The sequence below is a fragment of the Lithobates pipiens genome, unplaced genomic scaffold (genome assembly GCF_037356315.1).
Source record: "Lithobates pipiens isolate NorthernLeopardFrog02 unplaced genomic scaffold, aLitPip1_a1.2 Scaffold_27, whole genome shotgun sequence".
Classification (NCBI taxonomy): domain Eukaryota; kingdom Metazoa; phylum Chordata; class Amphibia; order Anura; family Ranidae; genus Lithobates; species Lithobates pipiens.
Window position 1 is genome coordinate 17,897,705 of NW_027507788.1, and position 18,727 is coordinate 17,916,431.

At 39.8% G+C, this 18,727-nt stretch overlaps 1 long non-coding RNA gene across 1 annotated transcript; it reads right to left on the reverse strand.

The window, feature by feature from the left end:
- Positions 1-10,115: 10,115 nt before the first annotated feature.
- On the reverse strand, positions 10,116-17,068 carry LOC143933605 (uncharacterized). The gene is made up of 4 exons (XR_013263128.1): positions 17,033-17,068; positions 16,424-16,498; positions 12,162-12,236; positions 10,116-10,226 (listed from the first exon to the last, which is right to left on the reverse strand). It is a non-coding gene; the product is annotated as an uncharacterized LOC143933605 (long non-coding RNA).
- Between the last annotated feature and the right edge of the window lie 1,659 nt (positions 17,069-18,727).

The following is an 18,727-nucleotide window of genomic DNA, read 5'->3' on the forward strand; positions in this document are numbered from 1 at the left end:
CTAGGGACAAAGGGGATGTGAAATAATTACATACAGCAATGTAATCTGTAAGATTACATTATACTGTATGTAATGTGTGTGTTTCACTTTTTGAATTTGGCGCCGATCTCCGTCTCCGTGCGTCCCAACACCCGCAGGGAACGGAGATCGGCTCCATGATGAATCGAGCAGAGGACGAGTCGCTCGTACAGCGGGGGGACATCGCTGGATCCAGGGGAGAAGGTAAGTAAACGTCCTCCTGCATACAGCGATGCGGTCCGGAGTCTGGCTTGGGGTTACCGCTTTTGGTGTAAAACTTCCACCCCGAGCCAGACTCGGGAATACTGCCAGGGGGGGTTAAAAATATATAAAAAGAAAAACTATAAATTTATATTAAAAAAAGCAGCAACTCAAAGTGATATACAACACTAAAGACAAGTAGAAAAAGTGAAGCTGCGCTGCAAAAGTGATACAAACTCAATAAAAAAAGTGATATTGCGGCCACTTATATTTATGAAATGTAAAAATTGTTACCAATAAACCAACATGAATAATTACACACAAGTAAAATGTATAAATAAAACACAGAAGTGTCACAAAGTGCACAAATTCAAGCACAGCTAAAGTTAAAAAATCCACACTGGGAATGAGCACAAAAGTCCAATCCGTGAAAGACGAAACCACCACAAGGAAGACACCCAGTGTTAGGTCCTCATATGCTTCACCATGTTGTGCATCCAACACCTATATGTATTAGGCTTACCGGATTCCCAATCACAAACGGCTTGTCTCCTCCCCACACCGAAAGAGGGGTGGCATATATCTCCCCCGATCTGAGATCCTCAGGTGTCCATCCACTCCAGGGATATGATTTACACTAGACAGATCTCTCTCTATGCGACTCAAGGTGGCGCTCAACAGCAGGAATGGTTAGATGTATAAAGCAGTCGGCACTCCGTGGCCATATAGAAAAATTCAAAAGGGGGGGCCAACATCGGTAAAATCCGAGAGATTTATTCAAAAACATTCAAAATATAAAACATACCAAGACTAAAAATGTTAAAAATGTAGCCAGCCAGCTCAAAAAGTCAGTTCACCCATGCAATATGGAGCGAGAACACACGCGGTGACGTCAGCACGTCGTACGACCTACGCGTTTTGTCATACAAAGGACGTCGTCTCGGGGCTGACGTCACCGCGTGTGGTCTTGCTCTGTATTGCACGGCAAACTGACTTTTTGAGCTTTTTTTATTGGAAGCCTATGGTAGCCTCCCTGGCGGTATGATTCAGTCCGGTTTTAGGTGCTGAAAGCGGTACAATTATATTGCATGGGAATTTGGCGTTTTATTTTGTAGTCCTGTAATTCTTAGGATTAACTCTCTTAAATCTGTTCAAACCAGAGTCTAGCAGACATCCCGGGTATGATAAAGTTTATAATATAATAAAGAATACAAAAAATTATTAAATAATGTAATCAAATCCAAAAACACTGAAAAAGGGACACTTTTTGGTTGCTATGGACAATCTCCAAATTCCAGGCAGAAAAAACAGTATTTATAATATAAAAGTGCATGCAGGGCACTGCACAGACCACTAGGGACAAAGGGGGTGTGTATTTTTTAATACAGCAATGTAATCTGTAAGATTACAGTGCTGTGTGTGTTTTGTGTATTTTTACTTTTTTGAATTTGCCGCCGTTCTCCGCTCCCGTGCGCCGCAACGTCGCAGGGAACGGAGCTCGGCGGCATTCGGCACTGTGAATCGAGCGGAGGACAGCTCGATCACACAGCGCGGGGGACATTGCTGGATCCAGGGGACAAGGTAAGTAAGTCTCTCTGTGTCCTCCCTGTATCCAGCGAAGCGATCCCGAGTCTGGCTCGGGGTTACCGCTTCTATCAGCAAATTCCTAACCCGAGTCAGACTCGAGATTACCGCTAGGGGGGTTAAAGGGTGAGAACTGGTGAGAGAAACAAAGTGTTGTCACCCTATAACAAGAAGTGCCTGACCAAGGATCTTCATTGCAATATCATCAGATAAAGCTACTATCCAGGGTACCTCAAAAAAAACTGCTACCATAAGAAAAAAAATACCCATTTTACTCACCTAAATCTATGGTAAATTGGCATCCCAGTTCCGAATCTTCTCAAGGCAGGGTCATTCTTCCGGCAACCTTTAAAGAGAAATGGCCAAATAATTTTTGTTCATACTTCTCTTGTGGGTCACAGAGGTACATATACTTTTGCTCTCCTATGACCTAGAGTCCAGCTGAGAGTAGGTTATTGCCTGATCTCAGTTGGCATAGCAGAGCGGCTCCAGGGTTCCAAAGAATCCCAACATTATTGTCATGATCCACTCAGATGCCAGATCCACAAATGGCTTCACCTCAGTGCCAAAGACAGCCACTCCCCTCCCCTCTCCTGCCCAGCCCTCCAGTGAGGAAGAGCATAGCAAAGAGCAATGACCGATAGTCACTGCATTCCATTCTGAGCAGACCAGGAACTGAGCAATAGGTGGTCACATGGTCACTCAAGAGTCGATGAGGGACAGTTGCAGCATCACGCTGAGGCTGGAGCATAGAGGTGAGTATGAATGTTTATTTTTTTTGAAAACCCAAAACTTCTCCTTTAAAGTCGCTCTCTGGGCTTTCCCCAAAACATTTTGCCTACCCTAACTATCTAAATACCCCAAATTATTGGATTAGTGGACTTCAGCATCTGGTCAAGGCAAGAGCCATGGATGATGGAGGTGCTGCAGAAGGTAATATGTCACTTACCTGTGATGCCCTGCAGAATAAACACCAGTGGCGGCTGGTGCTAACATTTTTTGGGGGGGCGTAAACAAACTGAAAAATCCTGAACCCCCCATCAATTGCAGCCTGACTGTGCCCATCAAATGCATCCACTGTCCCCATCAAATACAGCCATTGTGCCCATCAAATGCAGCCGCTGTGCCCATCATATGCAGCCACTTGTGCCCATCATACGCCATCATTTGTGCCCATCATATGCAGCCACTTGTGCCCATCATAGGCAGTCACTTGTGCCCCATCATATGTGCCCATTTGTGCCCATCATATGCAGTCACTTGTGCCCATCATATGCAGTCACTTGTGCCCCGTCAAATGCAGCCACTTGTGCCTGTTAAATGCGGCCACCTGTGCCCATCAAATGCAGCCAATTGTGCCCGTCAAATGCAGTCACTTGTGCCTGTTAAATGCGGCCACCTGTGCCCATCAAATGCAGCCACTTGTGCCTGTCAAATGCAGTCAGCCTCGGCTGTCACTTCACTAAACCCCCCCCCCCCACGCACGGCCGGTCCAGCGGCACTTACCGCTCCACTCCTTGAGTGATGGGGCTCTCCTCCTCGGTGGGAAGCCGCAGCTCTCCTCCTCGGTGGCTCTCCTGCTCTGTGACTCTTCTCCTCAGCGGCTCTCTTCCTCTGTATCTCCTTCTCTGCGGGAAGCTGCAGCTGCGGGTCCTGTGTCCACTCAGCTCATCTTCATTGTTCCTCCGCCATGTCTCCTCCTCCGCCAAAACATTAGGCATCCACTAATGCTTTGGCCAATCGGGAGATAGGTCTCACTGACCTGCCTGCTGATTGGCAGAGAGTAACGTTAGTGTGAAAAAAGCAAACATTTATTTGCTATGCCACACAACAGGGTGGGATTGGGATGCATTCATCTGGCCTCCGAGCCCACCCTATATCGAGCCTATTAGACCCTCTGGATCTAATCACGTGCTTCAAAATACACACCCCCACCTATCCCCATCATAGTATTTTTCATGTGTCCGGCATCCTGAAAGGGGCCAAGCACATGAATAAGGAGGGCGATGGAGGTGTCGGGGGGGGGCAGCGCCCATGTACCCCCAATGCACGGGCCGCCACTGATAAACACACTCATAAGCCCAGCAAATCCTGTTTTGCCCTTTCTTCACCCACTGCACCTCCCGCCCCACTCTGCCTTAATAATAATCAGGAGCCAGCTATTGCTTCCTCGATTGCACAGCCAGCACCATAATGACCCTTTATGCTACAAAGGAGCACAGCTTTTCACAACTTTGTATTCGGTAGGTAATAATTTGCATTCTTTCGGTTTGATTCACTAAAGACAAATAAGCTGTTCTCTTTACAATGGATGTTGCATACATACATTTAAGCCAAAATGTATTCTGCTACATGTTTTTGGTTAAAAAAATTCCGTTAAGTGTATAATAATTGGTTTGTGTGATCACGGACATATGTACGCAAATGATCATGTACATATGTGTGCAGGTGATCACGTACATATGTGTGCAGATAATCATTGGGACATGTGATTTTAGTGGGACATATGTGGGGGACGTGTTTTTATTATTAAGGATATGTGTTTTATTATTTGGGGACATGTATGTTTTTGGGGACATGTGTGTTTTGGGGACATATGTGGGGACTGTGTTTATACTGTGTGGTGTGTTGTGTGTTTACACTAGACTGATGATCAGTGAGTAAAAAGCTGTAAAAAACATCTCATACTCACTCATCATCAGCCGGCTGCAGCGATCTGCTCTCCTCTCCTCAGCGATGACTTCTGTGTGAGGAGAGGAGGAGCCGATTGCCTAGCAACCGGCTGTTTGTTTACATCACATGACGGCCGTGATTGGACACGGCCGTCATGTGATCAGGAGGGCCAATCACAGAGCCCTCCTGTCGATCTGAGATGCGCCGTGTCCGGGTGACACGAGCACATCGGGATCGCGCCGGTGCGCGGGCACGCGCGCGGGCACGCGCGCGGGCACGCGCGCGCGCGATCCCGCTCCTTCTGAAGGACGTTCCTGAACGTCCTATCAGAAGTAGATGGCTCCCACCCGGCATTGGCCAGGTGGGAAGTGGTTAATTAGTTTTGTTGTTGGTGAACATATTCAATGATAACAATCATTTCCTTTCCTTAGACTGTTTCAGTGTTACTTCATATTCACAGTTATTTACAGTTACAGTTCTTTACTAATTTTGATTGTAACATCCTGGACATGAGAGTTCCTCTTTTGGATGGGTTTGTTTCACGCTTTTCTTTTGTTGGTCATAGGTGTGCACAGCCTATCGTGTTAGGGTGTGCACCCCAAAGTTCAGACACAATGGACAATGTCAGTAAGGCAGAGATTGGTGTCAGTAGGGTAGTGGATGGAGTCAGTAGTTTTTATTTGAATTACGTTATTTTTTATTATTTTTTACAATTTTTTTTTCTATTATTTTAGAAGCCCCTTTAGGGGGCTTTGGTAAAATATATGGGGGAATCTGCACCACATGGGGTGATTACCCTGTGCGCACACCTATGCTGTTGGTAAATAGGGGAATTATTAAGCTGAAGGAAGCCTCCCCCCCTTTTTTTTGCACACAAACACAATAAAATATTCACTTTTTTATAAAATATAAACTATATGAGTAAATGGATACCAAGTGTGTCACATTTAACCACTGTACTACTTCCATATATTTTAAAATGACTGGTTGGTGGTCATGTATTTATGGAGCACTGTTTAAACATGTTGATCTGTTTGAAGTGTGCACAATGTCTGTGACCACGCTGTCATTAGACAGCACATATCACAGGCAAAATGCACAGAGTCAATCAGAGTGGCTCTATGCCTTGTGGTTGTTATGCTGGTCACTACCTGTATTTAGAGCATTTGTAACCCTAAAAAAAAAATGGATTCTGTTACTTTAAAGCATGTTATACAGCACAGTGCTTGTGTTGTGTCATTTGGCCCTTTGTATCACCTGAAATACCTGGCTGATCCTGCCTGGTTCTGCCCTCCCCCCTGTAAACTGACCACGGTTTATCATGGCTGCTGAGCCCTGACACTGTGGTCAGTTTTCGTACCTCTGTCATCCGCAGCTCTTGTCTGTCATCTTCCCCCCTCCCTGCCTGTCAGCTGCAGTGTCCCCCCTCCTGCTACTAAAATGACAGTGTAAATTACATGCAATCCCCTACAGTGTCTGTTCTTTGTTAAAAAAAAAAAATGCCCATTTCTACCTGAATTCAGAGCGCCGCTCGGCACTCATGTGACTCCTTGCAGCTCCTGTCTTCCCCGGCTGACATCTCGGCTCTCTCCTTCTCTCCTCCCCACCTTCCAATTGAGGTGGAATTCTCAGCTCCTCCCATTCTAGCTGTCAGATCAGGAGAAGGAGCAGCGAGCAGTCATGTGAGCACCGAGCGGCGCTCTGAATTCAGGCAGAAATATATTTTTTTTTACAAAGCGCATACACTGCAGCATAGGAACCTTTCTAACAGACGGGATTGCATGTGATTTGTAACGTGGCTTAGCAACCACTTTAAATTTGATAGCCCCTTCATCCCTCCCACAATGAAGGGAGAGCACTTAATGAATGGAGGCAGGCAACAGCAGATACACAGTAGAGGGGTTCATTACATTTTTATTGTGGGATACATTTTTAAACCTTTCACCCCCTACCCTCCTCTACTGCACATCACATCTCCATCCTGTCTCTGTGTGTATTTATATCTTCATCATTAATGTGCATTAAACTCCTAGATTGTAAGCTCTAACAAGCAGGGCCCTCTGATTCCCCCCTGTATTGAATTGTATTGTAATTGTACTGTCTGCCCTAATGTTGTAAAGCACTGCGTAAACTGTTGGCGCTATATAAATCCTGTATAATGTTGATAATTAAAGTGATTCTAAAGCCTAAACATGTTTTACCTTAAAGGGGTTGTAAAGGTTTGTGTTTTTTCACCTTAATGCATCCTATGAGCCTTGGGTAAAATAAAACCTTGATCCCCAGCGATGAATGAACCAGGCACAGTATACATATGCACTCAGCTCTCCACTCTCCGTTCTCAACGTTCTCAACCATGAAATATAAATGAATAAAACCTCATGAAGCAATAATACTCTAAAAGGTTTCTTATGAGAAAAGATGTGGACATAAACTCACATGATTCCAGTTAAAACATGTGTTTGTCTGCTGCTAGTTCCCACAACATGCACCACCAACAAGATGGCCAACCCATCCCGACACACACTCGCTCCACATCTGGTCACAAGCTCCTCCCTACATGTTGCATCAAGAATTGACGTCGTCAGGGGCGTGTCTTCAATAAGGAATCATTACCTTGAGGATACCTTCTTTAAGAGCTGCACCCTTTATATATATACTGACACACATACACCTACACAGGCTGAACTGGATGAACTATTGTCTTTATTCAACCTTACGCCTTTAGTGAATCAGCCCCTCTCTCCTAACTTAGAACTATTTCGGTAGCTTTGCTTTTGCTGAGCATATAAAATGATAACAATCATTTATTTTCCTTTAAGGTTTAAGTGTTACTTCTTCTTCACAATTAATCTTGATTGTAACATCCTGAGAATGACAGTTCCTCTTTTAGATGGGATTGTTTTACATGTCTACGGTAAGACAGATACAAACTCCCCTTACCACTAATACCCCCTTTAATTGTTACCCAACAGTAAATAACTTAAATCGGAGCTCCACCCTAAAGTGGACCTTCCGCTCATTGGAATCCTCCCCCCCTCCGGCGCCACAATTGCCACCTTTCAGGGGGGAGGGGGGTGCAGGTACCTGTACAGTACAGGTATCTGCACCCACTTCCGGCGTAGATTCTGCAGAAGGTACGCCCCTTTCCGCAGAATCTACGCCCCTTTCCGAAATTCCCCCGCTGCCTGCTGGGAAACACATGGATCCCAGAGACAGCGGGGACCATCCTTATTGAGCAGCGCGACTCGCGCATGTGCAGTAGGGAACCGGGAAATGAAGCCGAAAGGCTCCACTTCCTGATTCCCATACCCAAGATGGCGGCGGCAGCACCCGAGAGACGATCGAGAGATCGGCTTCGGGTGCCGACATCGCGGGCGCGCTGGGCGGGTAAGTGTCACTATTTTAAAAGTCAGCAGCTGCAGTATTTGTAGCTGCTGGCTTTTAAAAAGAAAAACGGCGGAACTCCCGGCGGACTCCCGCTTTAAATAGCAATGTGCAAAATATGCAAAGTTTCATAGGCTAGATAAATATAAAGTGCACAGTCTGTATGTAGCAAATCTCCAAACGGATAAAGAAAAAGGTGACTTTAGTGCTCATTCAAAAAGGTCCAGTGACTTCTGTGCTCGCCCCCTCGGGTCCCCACTCACCAGATCCCTGTACCCCCAAGGGGTTGCATGCGTGTGGTGTCTCAGTCTCCAGCCACTTTACAGCCAAATCCTTCACCTTATTTCACTCCTTTGTATCTCGGATAGTTCCCCTTTAAACAGGTTAAAGGCAGGCCAGTGGATCCTCCCACATGGTGACTACACAGCACCTCCAGGACTCTTCCTGCCTCTGTGAATCCTGCCTCTACCTGCCTCTGGGGACGATGGACAGTTGTTTGTTAAGCATCATCGCAGTCATGCGATCTCTCACCCCCTGGAATGGAACGGATGGTCTCTTCCACGCTTGGACAACTGTTGTTTTAGCTAACAGAAACAAATAGAAAGCTCCATTGGTGAGCACATAGACCCGGGATAGGACAATGTAATAGAGCAAACTTGGTAAATTCCATTTCCATACAATTATGGAAAAAGAATTAGCTAAATTGATCTTTGCTGGACAAAACAGGTAACCATGATTTTTTTTTTGTTTTTTTAGTTTTTGCTAGTTTTTGTAATTAGTTTTGTTCCAAATTAGTTTTTCGTCAAAATACGGCAAATTCATTTATTTGGAAATATCTGAATTAACGAAAGACTGTTTAACATTTTTTTTTAAAAAACAAACAAAACATTTTTTTAAAAGACCGCAAAAATCTAAAGAACGAAAATCCTAAACTCAAAAATCCGAAAATTCTAAAGAACGAAAATCTGAACTTTGGAAATCCGAAAATTTGAAAATCTGAAAATAAGAACGAAAGTCTGAAAATTTGAAAATCCGAAATAATAACTAATTAACTAACTAATTACAACTAATTAAAGAATTATAGGTATTGGAATTTCAAATTTGGCTGTTAGTGAACATAACTACTTTATCTGAAGTTACGAACTATCCAAAACAACGAATAATAATAAATATAATAATTAATAATCAGAAATAATAATAATAGCAAGTTTGTATTATTTATTATTATTATTACGTTCATTACATTCCATTCATTTAGATGTGGCATTTGTTATTTCGGATAATTCGTAACTTCAGATAAATTCGTATTCGTTACGTTCACTAACAGCCAAATTTGAAAGGAAATTCCAATACCTATAATTTAATAGTTAGCTATTATTAGTTAGTTAGCTATTATTTTGGATTTTTGAACTTTCAGACTTTCGGATTTTCGTTTTTATTTTCAGATATTTGAATTTCAGATTTTTGAATTTCGGATTTTTAAATTTCGGATTTTCAAATTTTGGATTATTACAAATGATCAAAATAACGAACATCTAAAACGAATGGAACAGAACAAATTCAAATTGATCCAAACTTACGAATTTATTCAAAATAACACATTTTGATAACGAATGATCCAAAAAATAAAGAAAGAAAATGAATTCTTCAGCAGTGCATGTCTAGTTTTTTTTTAGTTGCCTGGAAATATAAAGTCAAAAATTGTTGTTAATGTTTTAGATGGACACTGGGGGAATGGTTAAAAGCCCTCAGATTTTCAGTTATGTTCATTCCACCACTGGGAAGATTCGCCCACTCTGTCGACTTCTATTTTACCTTTTTTTCACTTGTCCCATGTCATAGTGAATGGAATAGATGTTATTAAAAAGTGTATGTAAAATATAAAGTCTTTTTTGGATAGCATGTCAAGGGTTAATGACCTCTGGCGGGTTTTTAGTGTTGTCTTTATGCCTGCTTGGAGATTCACCCTTTCTATGTCCTGGTGAACATTATCACTAGTACAAAAAAAAATAAAAATAGAACATCACAATTTTTTTTTACGTCAACACAAACATTTTTCCCTGTTCCCATTCCTTCGGCAATACAGACCAAACAATGTAGGGTTGGTGGCATTAAAAACATAATGTTCACTATTTGGTGTTTATAATTACATTATTCAAAAATAAAATGTATATAATAAAAGAAATAAAACTCCTAGTTTCTCATAGGAAAATTTTATTTTTCCTTTTTGCTATTCAAGGAATACATTTATTTTTTGCTAGTAACTCATAAATTAGTTTCTTTCATTCTTGTTTCTGAAGGTTTTCATAGTTTTTATCTGAATGTAAATCTCTTCCTCCATCTGCAGGATGAGCTAAGAATGATGGCTGTAAGAAAAAAAAATTATATAGATTATTTTTTTTTTATTATTATTAAAACTGAAATATTCTCTAGAAGGGCAACCGACCAAGCACATTGTCTCCTTATTACTTAGCAATGCCATGCATATTAGTTAAGTTTAGCTATAAGACATTAAAGTGTAACTAAACTCAGGAGCCTGCATTCACTATATCTGGTCTCCCACAGTACTAGACATGTGCGGTTAGTTTTGTACAAATCGAAAATTCGTCCAAATTTCCACAAAATCGTACATTCGGGAGGATCTGAAATACAAATTTCTATGCTTCCGAATTGTATACAAAATACGAAATTTAATTGGCGAATTTCGGATCCAAATTCTTTTACAACGGAAACGTGACTGGTGTTTCGTTGACCAATCAGAGGTTTTCTTCTGCTGCTGAGTAGGGATGGGCAAACTTTGGTTGTTTGGATGTTCTGCAGAACACTGAACAATTTGCAGTGTTCGGGGCAAATTCGAAAGCAGCCGCAACACCGTTAAAGTCTATGGGACATTAACATGAAAAATTAAAAGTGCTAATTTTAAAGGCTTATATGCAAGTTATTGTCATAAAAAGTGTTGGCGACCTGGGTCCTGCCCCAGGGGACATGTATCAATGCAAAAAAAACGTTTTTTTCGGGAGCAGTGATTTTAATAATGCTTAAAGTGAAACAATAAAAGTGAAATATTCCTTTAAATTTCGTGCCTGGGGGGTGTCTATAGTATACTTGTAAAGTAGCGCATGTTTCCCGCAAAATTACATTTCTAAAGGAAAAAAAAGTAATTTAAAACTACTCGCGGCTATTAATGAATTGTCGGGTCTCGGCAATACACATAAAAGTCATTAAAAAAACGGCCTGGGATTTCCCCACAGTGCATTACCAGGTCCTTTGGGTCTGGTATGAATATTAAGGGCAACCCAGAACCAAAATTCTTTTAAAAATGCGTGGGGGTCCCCCCAAATTCCATACAAGGTCCTTCAGGTCTGGTATGGATATTAAGGGGAACCCCGCCCAAAAACTTAAAAAAAAATGGTGTGGGATCCCCCTCAAAATCCATACCAGACCCTTATCTGAGCATGCAACCTGGCAGGCCACAGGAAAAGAGGGGGGGACAAAAGAGCACCCCCCCTCCTGAACCGTACCAGGCCACATGCCCTCAGCATGGGGACAAGGGCCTCATCCCCACAACCCTTGCCCAGTGGTTGTGGGGGTATGCGGGCAGAGGGCTTATCGGAATCTGGAAGCCCCCTTTAAAAAGTGGACCCCCAAATCCTGCCCCCCCCCCCCATAAACTGCATATACAGACTGATTTTACTGTAGTAACACTTTAATCCTAATACTAAGCTGGTTCTTTGGGATGGTGATTTCTTTGTTGTAGATGTCACAATGGTAACGGATTTCTAATAAAACATACTCGCCACTAAAACTATCAGACTTTCAATAGTCACTACCCTAGTCAAAGTCAATCTAGAAGATCCTAAAGCCAAACTTTCAAGCCCATAAACATATCCAGGAATACTCAAGACAGTAACAACAAACTAAACCAATGCGCACCTGGTAGCACAGATCATATTATTAACTGACAATATTAAAATTCTTATGTTGCTCTTATGAAGACTCCACATGCACAATCCAAGCACTTGAACCCTAACCAGGGGTTGTGAAGCTGAACATATCAACAGGTGAAAAATAAACCCTGCCTGGTAAAAGAAAATCAGTATCCAGACCAGGATAGGAGGAATAAAAACCTGTGTGAAGATGTTAACTTGGTTGGTGTTGAAGTGTTCTGTTTGTGCCAGTGTGCTCAGAAGTCCTAGTCAGTGCAATTGGAGCATTTTATTAAATAAATGGTGCAATCTGCGTGATTTGGTGAACCCGTGTTTTGCTTTGCGTGAATTAAAATACACGCGTAATTTAATTACCTTTAGAGTATCATAATCTCTTGACACGTCTGTTTTCACAAGATCCACATATCTGGCATCTGGTTGTTGTGGACTCTGGGGATGAGAAGAAAGAAAGAAAAACACCCCCTGAAGATTTGATTTTCTTAAACATAAATGAACAAAAATTGACAATTTTACTATGACAAAATATGAGCTATCCCACAAAAATCCGGTGATATTGAGTAGGTTTGACTGATGCTCATCTAAACACACCATTACATAGGAGTTTATTTACTAAAGCTGGAGAGTGCAAAACCAGGCTCACTTCTGCATAGAAACCAATCAGCTTCTAACCTCAGCTTGTTCAATTAAGCTTTGGCAATAAAACCTGGAAGCTGATTGACTTCAACGGAGAAGTGAGTCTGATTTTGCACGCTTTAGCTTTAGTAAATAAACCCCATAGTTACATAGTAGGTAAGGTTGAATAAAGACAATAGTCCTTCCAGTTCAACCTGTGTAGGTTCAACATCCTTAATGTCCTAACAGTGAAAAACCCTCTGCTCAGCTTTAGGTTAAACCACTTCTCCTCCAATCTCAGTGTGTGGCCACGTGTCCTCTTACACTCCCGGAGACTGAAGTTTTTCCTATTATGGGGTCACCATTAAGGTATTTGTAAATCACTATCATATCCCCTCTCAAGCGTCTCCAGCGAGAATACATTTAGTGCCTATAGTCATAATTGAGGTCTTCCAAACCCTGTATTAACTTCATTGGCCTTCTTTGGACTCTCTTCACTTCCAGCACATGCCTTCTTAGGACTGGTGACCAGAACTTGACAGAATACTCCAGATGTGGCCTAACCAGAGTTTTATAAAGTGGTAGGATTACTGTATTTATTGGCGTATAATACTCACTTTTTCACCATGAAAATCGGGTGCAAATAGCCTGTGCGTGTTATACGCCAATACAAATATTTAAGTTTTTACCTGAAACTTCCCTCTTAAAATGAATGTGCGTGTTATACACCTGTGCGTGTTATACGCCGATAAATACGGTATTTTTATCTCTGGAGTATATCCCCTTTTTTATGCATGCTAATATTCTGCCGGCTTTGGTAGCTGCAGCTTGGCATTGCATGCTATTGCTCAGATTGTGATCTACTAGGACCCCCAGATCTTTCTCCATTCTTGATTCCCCCAAAGGTTCTCCCCCCGGTGAGTAGTTTGTGTTTTTAGCCTTACATTTTTCCACATTAAACCTCATTTGCCATCTAGTTGCCCACTCCATTATTTTGTTCTGGTCTTTTTGTAAAATATCTATATCTTGCTGTGAAGTTATTGCCCTGCTTATTTTTGTGTTGTCCACAAAAACTGAGATTGAGCTATTTATCCTATCCTCTATATCATTTACGAATAAATAAACAGAATTGGCCCCAAGACGGAGCCTTGGGGTACCCCACTTACCACTCCAGACCAGTCTGAGTACACTTTATTTTTCACTACCCTTTGGGTACGCCCCTGTAACCAGCTTTCTATCCAAGAACAAACCTTATGGTCCATGCCTACAGACCTCAGCATGTGGATTAAGCGTCTATGGGGAACTGTATCGAATGTTGTTGCAAAATCCAGATGCACCACATCCACAGGTATCTCACTATCTAGATTGCAGCTCACTTGCTCGTAGAATATTAACAGATTGGTCTGACAAGAACAACCCTTTGTAAACCCATGCTGGTTACTACTAATTATACTGTTATTTTCAACAGATTCTTGGATATAGTCCCTTATCATCCCCTCCAATTATTGACCTACTATTAATGTTAGACAGACTGGCCTGTAGTTCCCGGGAATATGTCTCTGTCCTTTTTTGACTTTTTCTCTCCAATCAGCTGGTACCAATCCTGTCAGTATGCTGTCCACAAAGATTAGGAATAATGGTCTGGCTAAAACCCGACTGAGTTCTTTGAGGACTCTGGTGTAAGAAATCTGGTCCCGGTGATTTATTTGTTTAGCTTATCTAGTCTTTTCCTTGACTGCGGCCTGTTAGCCACAAGAGTACGTCTTGTGAACCCTCCTTTTCTGGTGTAAAAATGGAGGAGAGAAACAATTCTGGTGCAGTTGCCTTCTCTTTGTCATCTGTTACTATCCTAATATCATCATCTTTTATGTGGGCAATGTGCTCTGATCTCACTTTTTTATTGTTATCTAAAAAACTCCTTGGGATTTTTTTACACTCTGCGCTGCTATGTGTCTCTCGTCTCTTTTTGCCACACTGATTGTGTTCTTATGCTTCTTATTGCATTCCATGTAGTGTTGGAATGTTAACAATGACCCCTCCACTTTATATTTTTTAAAGGGCATTTTTTTCTCTTTAATAAGACTTTTTACATTATGATTTAGCCACCCAGGTTTAAACTTCACTCTTCTATATTTATTGCACATTGGAATGCACTGTTGCGATACCTTTGTCTAATATGTTCCAAAAGCGTCCCCATTTTTCTTCCGTGTTCAATGTTTCTAGGATTTGGTCCCAATTGATGACTTGTAGTATTTAAAGGGGTTGTAAAGGTAATTTTTTTATTTTCTACATAGCTTCCTTTAAGCTAGTGCATTGTTGGTTCACTTATCTTTTCCTTCGATTTCCCTTCTAAATGTTTTTTTTTCTTTGTTTTCTTTGTCTGAATTTCTCACTTCCTGTTCCTCCTCAGTAAGCTGTTCAGTAAGCTGTTCTGGCTGACTAACCACCAGCTCGAATGATGGTGAGAAGTTTACTGAGGAGAAACAGGAAGTGAGATATTCAGACAAAGCAAAAAAACATTTAGAAGGGAAATCAAAGGAAAAGGTAAGTGAACCAACAATGCACTAGCTCAAAGGAACCTATGTAGAAAATAAAAAAATTACCTTTACAACCCCTTTAATGCAGTTCAGAAAGGTTTGCCCGTTTGAAATTTAGAGTTCTTATGTTACCCTCATGCCTAATTTTCCTATTTATGCTAAATGTTATCATCCTGTAATCGCTAGATCCCAAGTTCATTCGTAATTAATAAATCTAGCAATGCATTCTTTCTAGTCGGGGAATCCACCAATTGGGACATGACGTTTCCCAGTAAGAGATTCATAAAATGACAGGCCTTTAATGAGAGAGCTGTCCCCTCTGCCCAGTTAATTTTCGGGATAATTGAAGTTATTGTCATTATTATATGTCATTATGATGACATTACCCTGCCTCGCCGATATTTCTAACTGTTATAGGAGGTCTAGCTCCTCCTCCTCCTTCAAGTTGGGGGGGCCTGTAACATACCCCCACTATTAATTTACCACAGGAGCTCTGTGACCCCAAAAGAGATAACACATAAGATATAGATAAAATAGAATGTTTTTATTGAGAAAATGATTAAAAATATCTTCCATGGATATAAAATGTCTGAGAGTGAATATAGGCACTAAAGATAATGTAAACACACAATTGATAAAAAATACACCATATAGCACTAATTCTGATTGGATACTTCCAAAAGGTGCCAACGCATTTTGACCTTGATGGTCTTCTTCAGAGATTTGCCTTTGGACAATAGATCAGGACAACTATAGCCAATGCAGTATTACAAATGAATCAGGTTCTATAATGTTGAGGATCTCCAAGAAAAAGAAGGACTTTAGAAGGAAAAGGGAGTTCCAGATAGCCCAAAAGATGTAAATGTCCCCAGTACAAGGGATGTCAGCCAGTCATACAAGTGTATAAAAAGCTTCCTTTTAGTAAGAAAATATCAGGGATATAGGTTAGATTTCTGGTAATATATCACAGAAGCAGCATGGCCAATGGCCTCTAGTTCACCAGAAAAGGCAGCCTGCCCAGACCCCTAATAACAATCAAAAGATAAGGTTGATGTTAAAAAACTAGAGATGTCCGGTCATAGCACTACTCCTCCCTCTCTCCCCCATTCCCTCTGTGGATTCTCTTCATAGGTACAAAACCAAATAAAAACAAGTTACATAGCAATGTACAATAATAGTTCAAGATACCCTGCTAATCTCAATGCTGGAGCAACAAGACCAGCCTTCTGGAATATATGGCCTGATTAGAGAGGGTGTTTACAGGATACAACTCAATGCGTTTCGAAAATGTGATTTTCCTTCTTCAGGGAAAGAGGAAGGTATATTACTCTATAATGTAATTACATACATTGTGTAATGCAAATGAAGCATTTGAACCTTGTCATTGAATAAATAGTATAATTAGTGTTATTTGGTGTGCCTGAATCATTCTTTGCATGAACTGAAATACATTGATCATTTCATTACCTTTAGAGTATCATAATCACGTGAAACCTCTGTTTTCACAAGATCCGTATATGTGGCATCTGGTTGTTGTGAATTCTGGGGACGGAGAGAAAGAGACACACTCCCTTTAAGATTTCAGTTTTACAAACCAAATTTAAGAAAAATATAGCATTTCCAAAAACAACATAAAAGGGGTAGTTTGCACTTGCTTCAAAACATGGCTTCAGACACGCTTTATTAAAGCTCTCTGAACGCCAGTCAAAGCTCCTGTCACTAAATAAAATGGTTAGCTTACAGTCCTGTTTACACCTTTTTTGCTTGGTGCTTCGTTGGGGTTTCGATGAGTCTTCAATGAGGCTTCGGGGAGGCTTTGGTGGAGCTTCAGTGGGGCTTCCGTGGGGTTTTGGTGGGGCTTCACGGAACTTTGATGAGGCTTCGGTGGGGCTTCAGTGGTGCTTCAAGCGAGCTTTGCCATAGACTTCTATGTAGGCTTTGAAGATGCTTTGAAGCATCACTGAAGCTACATGAGGTATTATTTTTGAAGCCACAGGAGCTTTGACTAGCGTTCAGAGAGCTTTAACAAAGCCTGTTGATGCCGAAGCAAGTGTAAATGAGCCCTAAATGACGTACCTCACGACTTGATGATGTCTGACATGCTTTAATTCTATATAAAAAAAAAAAAATAAATAATAATAATAATAATATTACTGTTTAGCAGTAAAAGATAGATTTAAGGTACAATGTGAATGATACAGAATTATAACCCAGTCTTAAAACTCAGTGACCTGTTTAAATCATTTTGACACTCAGGTGTTTTTTTTTTCACAATTGTTACTTTTATGTTGACTAAAATGCAAGAATATTTTATAATTTATGTATACCAAATGTTTTTTTTTTTATCCATTTCCAATACTTTTTAGAACATAATGGCAAAAGCGATCCATTGTGCTCAACCCAATCTTTAATGCAGGTAATGAGATGCACCGGTGCACAGACAACCACTCCTGATGGGAAGGTTCTAGCGGGTCTGATTTATTTGGATTTTAACCATATGGCTCGGTAAAGCCTTCATATTTTTTTATTAGATCAGAAACGTGTGGTTTGTTTTTCATTACGAATTTAAATTTGGACAAATTTTTTGTTGTTTGGAAATTAGGATGTATCAGAATTTCCAAATTACAATAGTAACAAATTTAAATGAATCTGAAATAACTAATCAAAATTTCGTACAAAATTCAAATAGTTTTCTAATGGAATATGAATACTTTTCTAATCAAATTTGAATAATTTTCAAATCGTATTCAAATTTCTGAAGAGAATAAAATAGAATATAAAATAAAGAAGTAAAATAGAAAAGAATATAAAAGGAAATTAAAAGAATAGGATATAATAGAGTAAAACAGAACAGAATACAAAAAAAATAGAATTAAAAAAGGGATAGAATAGAAAATAAAAGAATTGAGTAAAACAGACCAAAATAGAATAGAAAATAAAAGAAGAGAATAAAATAGAATAGAAAATAAAGGGATAGAATAGAAAATAAAAGAATTGAGTAAAACAGACCAAAATAGAATAGAAAATAAAAGAAGAGAATAAAATAGAATAGAAAATAAAGGGATAGAATAGAATAGAATATTATAAAATAGAAAGACTATAACCATCTTCTGAAATTCAAAGTAAAGCCTACATATTTTTAATTAGAGTAGACATGTATGCTTTTTTTTTTCCGTTCTGATTTGAAATTTGGACACATTTTTCGTTATTCAGAAATTCAGATGTATCAGAATAGAATAGAAAATAGAATATTAATAAATAGAAAGAACATAACCATTTTCTGAAATTTAAAGTAAAGCCTTCATATTTTTTATTAGATTAGACACGTGTGTTTTTTTTTTTTATTCATTACTAATTGAAATTTGGACACATTTTTCGTTACTCGGAAATTCAGATGTATCAGAATAGAATAGAAAATAGAATATTATAAAATAGAAAGAATATAACCATTTTCTGAAATTCAAATAGCATAAATTCAAATTTGAATAGAAAAGAATAGAATAGAAAATAAAATAATATAATAGAATATGATAGAATAAACAATAGAAAAGAATAGAATAGAAATACTATATAAATATAACCATTTTCTGAAATTCAAATTTCAAATAGAATAAATTCAAATTTCAAATAGAATAAATTCACATTTCAAATAGAATAAATTCAAATTTCAAATAATATAAATTTCAATTTGAATAGAATAGAAAATAATAGATTATAATAGAAAAGAACAGAATAGAAAATAAAATAATATAATAGAATATGATAGAATAA